We start from the raw sequence: 6,792 nt of genomic DNA, 5'->3' as shown, positions 1-6,792 counted from the left end.
GTATTGTAATGATACTTTGCACATACAATGACATGAGGTATATCATGGGTATATCTAGCCCTGTATCTTCAGTTTATAAAACAAACTAAATAGACTAAACACAAGTTTTGTATGAAAAACTTAAATTTGCTAAACTAAACTATGGTTACTGAAGCTAAATAAACTAATTACAGGACTAGGTATAATAAGTACCTTATTGTAAGTACAAAGTTTTAGAGCAACCAGAGTATATACTTCGTTTCTATACATATTTTGAAACTTTTCTAAGATCGACAAGGCGATTGACATGATTCATGCTTGGCCTCGATCTCGATCTAAAGTTATTAGGTAATTATTATACAGTATCGGACTGTATGATAAGTTGATAACATTATCTTTCTAGCTATGCATATGTCGGCGGCCGGTCGTAAGATCAGGCATATTGTGAAATTCCTAGGCATATCGTGAAACGTGAAAATCTTTGACTCGTTCCCTGAGTCGACGGAGCCCCGCTACGCGGGGCTCTATTTCTGGGCAGTTTGCCCTTCAGGCATCTGAAGCAACCTAACGAACCTATCCTACCTACTATATATTGGTTTAATGAGACTATCGTCAAAATATTACACAGGAACATTACGATCTGCCTGATTAGTACGGTCATTATATCCAAAAAACCGACCCTACCCGTGAATAATTAGTTCTTGGATTTTTTTTTCGTAGGTCCCTCGGGGGGTTCACTGGGAGTGTAAATTCAAAAAGTAGGCTGAATCAGGCTCCTGCGTATATTCGAAAAATGGTTTTTTTCCAAAAAAACTGTTTTTCTTCAATAACTCGGCCATTTTTGATTTTACAGTAAAACCGTAAGGACAAAAATTGTAGGAAATTTGATTCACTACAAGTTAGTCCAGTCATTATATCCAAAAAACCGACCCTTCCCGTGACTAATCAGTTCTTGAATTTTTTTTTCGTACGTCTCTCGGGGGAGTCACTGGGAGTGTAAATTCAAAAAGTAGACTGAATCAGGGTCCTGTGTATATTCGAAAAACGGTTTTTCTTGAATAATTCGGTCATTTTTGATTTTACAGTAAAACCGTGAGGACAAAAATTTTAGAAAATTTGCTTCTCTACAAGTTTAGTCCTCACAATTTTTCTTCTAGGATCGATAGTTTGGAAATAAAATTTAAAAAAAGCGAAAAATTGAAAATATTTTCAACATCTCGTTTATTTTCAACTTTACGACATAAATGAAGAGGACTTAACTTGTAGAGAATCAAATTCTGAACAATTTTGGTTCCCACCTTTTTTCCCCCAAAATCGATATTTTAGAAATTAACCCTAAAAAACGCGACAAATTCAAAATATTATCATTATATCCTATGTTCCACGCTTTACGGCATAAATGAAGGGGAAACAAAGTTGTAGAGAATCAAACTCTGAACAATTTTTGTCCTCACGGTTTTACTGTAAAATCAAAAATGACCGAGTTATTCAAGAAAAACCGTTTCGAATATACACAGGACCCTGATTCAGTCTACTTTTTGAATTTACACTCCCAGTGATTCCCCCGAGGGACGTACGAAAAAAAAATCCAAGAACTGATTATTCACGGGAAGGGTCGGTTTTTTGGATATAATGACTGGACTAACTTGTAGAGAATCAAATTTCTTACATTCTTGTCCTTACGGTTTTACTGTAAAATCAAAAATGGCCGAGTTATTGAAGAAAAACCGTTTTTTTGGAAAAAAATCATTTTTCGAATATACGCAGGAGCCTGATTCAGCCTACTTTTTGAATTTACACTCCCAGTGACCCCCCCGAGGGACCTACGAAAAAAAAATCCTAGAACTAATTATTCACGGGTCAAAATCTATAATGACTGTCCTAGATCTTACGATCGGCCGCCGACACATACTTACATCAGGACATTGACCAGACACGTGTATTGGCGGGGAATCCCCGAATTGCCTTACTGACTTTCGTGCTTCAATCTGGAATCCCTGAATATTAAACTAAAAGGAGAAACTATACTTACGGGGAAATCCCTATTCGCTTCTCCAATAATAGGCTGTTTTCACATTGGATACGAATTGGCACGTGGCTCCAATGTGAGAGTGTAATAACCAGAGATGTGACTTATTTGAAATACTTGTATTTAAAATGCAAATACAAAATGCAAAATACCTATTTTGTATTTTGTATTTAAATGCCTTTTGAAGAAAACTATTTTGTATTTTATTTGAAATAGTTTTTGGGACCTATTTTCTATTTTCAAAATACAAAATACTTTATAGTAGGTACAGTCAGCAGCAGATATACCTGAGCGGTCAAGGTGTCCAAGAAAACATATACACTTCAATCGTCACAAAAATAAGGACATCTAAGTTGTCATTTTCACGTAGGCTTTCAGTTCGTCACATATACCTTAACTTCTGAGTTTTTCTTTAACACATACACCCTTATTTAATCACAATGACAATAACGGTTAAAACGTCAGTGGTAACTAAGCACTCAAATTCAAGCTGCTTTCATTAATACCTACACGCACTGCCAATCACGTACGTCAGCAGCCAGGGTGCCACCAGTTGCTAAGCAGTTGTTATTTCAATGGTAACTAAGCATCAACATTTTATCTGTTTAACTTTTAAATAAATACTGTAGCACTACGAAATGACACCTCCTTTCTTAAAGAAGTATTTTATCGTTAAGTGTCAAACTTAGACAATAAATAAATAGGTTCTACGAGAACGATCGGTTTTTTTATTTTAACTGCCATATGCGGCTGTTCTTCCAAACCGTAGAGCATATTATATACCTATGTTAATATATTTATTTAGCCCGCTTATTGTACTAAAACATACTATACAGGGTGGCCACAGGTTGGCCCATTTAGATCGGCCAGTATGGGAAAATCTGATACTATAAGATATACACCGTTCTTTTCTTAGGAATCATGTCATCGATTTAAGTAACACGAAACACTGCATTCATACATTAAAAAAAATGTGTACTCAGCTCGGGAATCAAACTCGGGAAACGAACGTTTTGAAAAATAAAACTAAGACTATTTCTATTTAGATATCGATTGTGTAGGTCTTAAGCAATAAATGTTACTATGAAACATGATGTCTAAAATTAATAAAATGCATTGTTTTCATGTCCTTTAATTTCATTTAGTAAGTTTTCGAAGATTTTTAGGGTTTTTAGGGTTCCGTACCCAAAGGGTAAAACGGGACCCTATTACTAAGACTCTGCTATCCGTCCGTCCGTCCATCCATCCGACCGTCCGTCCGTCTGTCACCAGGCTGTATCTCACGAACCGTGATAGCTAGATAGTTGAAATTTTCACAGATGATGTATTTCTGTTGCCGCTATAACAACAAATACTAAAAACAGAATAAAATAAAGATTTAACTGGGGCTCCCATACAACGAACGTGATTTTTGACCGAAGTTAAGCAACGTCGGGTCATCAGTACTTGGATGGGTGACCGTTTTTTTTTTTTGCCCATTTTTGCATTATGGTACGGAACCCTTCGTGCGCGAGTCCGACTCGCACTTGCCCCGTTTTTATTTTCAATACATTTTACATACATTTTTTTTAAATGTATGAATGTAGTTTTTCTTGTTACTAAAATCGATGACATGGTTCCTAAGAAGAGATCGGTGTATGTCTTATAGTTTTAGATTTTCCCATACTGACCGATCTAAATGGGCCAACCTGTGTAGTACCTACTAAAATACGATGCCCCGAATCGATCAAAGAACGAAGGAGAAAATAATTGTATCCAACCTAGCAGTAGGTAAATATCAAATGGCATTCCGCACAGGAGTAATCTAAGTAACGCTTACTGCGGGTTCAAACCTACAAAGTCCTGATAGAAAGTCGTACATATTACGCTACATCTGACATATCTTCAAAAATTATATAAACGAATGCGAAATTAACATAAAACCTGATGAAGACACAAATTAATAATAAAAATGAAACCCAAAAGAAATAAAAACCTGTAATCTCTAGGTGCGTACGACTGAGATTTGAACCCGCGGTCTCTACTTTGAAAAGCAAACGCCTGTTACTGAGACCACAACGTGCCTTGACAATTGGCTCTAAATTCGGCTTCAGTTAGATTTTGCTATGTGTCATTCGTCTTGACGATTCTGTTAAAAGAAATAGTTTGCAGTAAGTTGACCGAGAGGCTCCTGTCAAATGGTTGAAGGGCAAAACGTGAGATAGATGTATGTGATGACAAGACTGTACTGCTTTCGATGATTGTCAAAACGCTTTACCTGAAATTAGCATGGCTATCTTTCATTCAATATTCGACCATACTTGTATGCTTTAAAGTCTATTTTTCCATATTGTTCAGATATATTTGACACGTTGGCCGCTTAGATACCATTGGTTTTTTGACAGCTAAGGTATCAATGACTTGTTACCACAAGTTGTTGTTGTTGTTGACTTGTTGTTGTTTGTTGTTTGTAAGTGTAGAAATTAATGAATAGCGACTGTTAACATATTTGTGACACGTTGAGCGCTCACAAGTAAATACTACCATGACAGTCAACAACTTTTTGACAGTTTAAACGTTTACCTCTCTTTGAGCACCTGGAGTGTATAGCGACTTCTGCTGCTGACTGTAGGTAATGTTGGTAGGAGTTACAATCTCTTCTGATGTTACAATCCTGGCAACTCTCTCATTCTTTTAACATGGAACTGTTGAATCTGTTTAGTAACGTCGCACGTGACCACAAGAGTAGCGAGTGGTTAAAAAAGTGGAATCTTGAGTGTTGCGAGGGTTTCAAGGCACGAGAGGAGAACAAACTTTTCTGCCCTGGTGAAACACAAACGAGACGTTTTCATCACACTAACGAGAGGTATTACTAGCTGTAAAACATTACAAATTAATGCTTTAAAAGTTGGCCGTTAAAAACCATCACCCATACCTACATCCTACCGGTTAATATGAGCAAACAACTAGAAATTAGCACTTTAGATAGAGGATTGATTTCAAAGAATAAAGAGAGTCTTTTCAACTCGTAAATTCCGAGTAATACTTTATAATTCAGACTAGGTATTCACTACTCAGAGTACATTTTATCGCAAAGTATTTTGTATTTTAAAAAGTATTTTGAAAATACCTATTTCGTATTTTGTATTTAAATACAAATTCAAAAACTATTTTGTATTTTGCATTTGAAATAGTATTATCAAGGAAGTATTTGTATTTTGTATTTAAATACTTTTTATAAAGTATTTTTCACATCTCTGGTAATAACCTCGTTAGGGTTGATAAATAAACTTACCAAAATTAGCGTAGCGAAGTAGATATTATTTATTTACTTACCTGCGTCATCATAGTTATATATGGCACCCTTCGTTCGCATGTCTCTTTCATCTAGTGAGCGTACCTATACAAAAACTCACTCACACGAACCGTCAAGATTTGACGACTGGTCTGGCCTAGTGGGTAGTGGTACTGACCCTGCCTACGAAGTGATGAGCACAGATATTTGTTCCTGAGTCATGGATGTTTTCTATATATTTAAGTATTTGTATATTTTAAAATATCGTTGTCTGAGTACCCCACAGCACAAACCTTCTTGAGCTTACCGTGGGACTTAGTCAATCTGTGTAATCCCTATAATTTTTATTTATTTTATTTATTTAGTAATGAAAGCGACGGGAAAAGCGGCATTGAAAGCGGAGGCGAAAGTGGCATTGAAAGCGGAGGCAAAAGCGGCGACGGGGCAATTGTAAGCAAACGCGATGGCGGCATCAGCGTTGTGGGCAGTGGGGGAACAGAGGCTGCGGCGTGGGATAAGGGGGGATTTGGACAGACACTTCGGTTCACGTTTGGCAGAAGTTAGTAACGGTAGGGTGATTCGCCAGTAGGTACCGGCCCTAACGACTTGCTTGATTTATTCAAGAGCCCATCAACGTGCACACTAGCGCCACTGCTAATTAATCGCGATTATTTAGATTTAACGACAGGTATTTAAAAAGGGGGCCGCTACGTATTATGTATTTCAGTACCTTTTGAATACATCAAACTAGTTTTTTTGTTGCTCTTTAAATAGGTATACATTTGTAATTTAAGTATTTTTCGCAATTATGGTATTAGCCAAAGTATTGAGATTATACTTTGGCTTCACTTTCAAGCAGGTCGGCTTGATCACTATCTGTTCTTTCTTCTAATCCCATACTTTATTTTTCCAGTATACAACTATCTAACCACTATAGACTTCTGGAACGCGGCCCTAGCTCTTCTACTACTAGGGTACTACGGCAAGTATCAGTTCTGGGGCTCCAACGGCAGATGCCCACCGAAGAAGAAAGCGGAACCGCCACCGCCTTGCAGCGCGTGCTGCAAGTGTTTTGAACAGCCCAGGATTTTGAGGCACCGATTGGTAATTGGACATTTCATTGAAATATTATTTTTAATTTAACTAACACGGCGAAAGACAGGGGAGGCCTTTGTCCAGCAGTGGGACACAATAATATACCTACTCGTAGGCTATTAAAAAAATACGTCGTAAACGTGAATGCAACTGAGAGAAATATTTTCGCTCCCGTACCTACTAAATTAATAAGTAAGCGCCTACGGCGTGGTGGAGCGCCCAAGGTGGGGTAACTGAAGACAGGGGTAATTTCAGATAAATTTTACGGACTATGAAACTAATCTGGCTAGTTAAGAAATTAAGCCTAAGACCTAAATAATGATTTAAAGATGGTTAAGTACAATGTTATCCCTCCTGTCCCCAGTTATCCCGCGTACCGTCGTACCGCGAGTTATCATATTGTATTCAATTAGGT

The 6,792-nt window shown here is 37.2% G+C and overlaps 1 long non-coding RNA gene across 1 annotated transcript in view; it reads left to right on the top strand.

The window, feature by feature from the left end:
* Positions 1-2,279: 2,279 nt before the first annotated feature.
* Positions 2,280-6,792, top strand: part of LOC134665746 (uncharacterized) — a 258,405-nt gene continuing 253,892 nt past the window's right edge. The window contains exons 1-2 of the long non-coding RNA XR_010098409.1: positions 2,280-2,633; positions 4,512-4,628. This is a non-coding gene — a long non-coding RNA (uncharacterized LOC134665746). The remainder of the gene's footprint in view (positions 2,634-4,511; positions 4,629-6,792) is intronic.

This window comes from Cydia fagiglandana, chromosome 7 (assembly GCF_963556715.1).
Source record: "Cydia fagiglandana chromosome 7, ilCydFagi1.1, whole genome shotgun sequence".
In the NCBI taxonomy this organism is placed as follows: domain Eukaryota; kingdom Metazoa; phylum Arthropoda; class Insecta; order Lepidoptera; family Tortricidae; genus Cydia; species Cydia fagiglandana.
The sequence above is the reverse complement of the archived record's forward strand: the minus strand, read 5'-3'. Positions and strand labels throughout refer to the sequence as shown.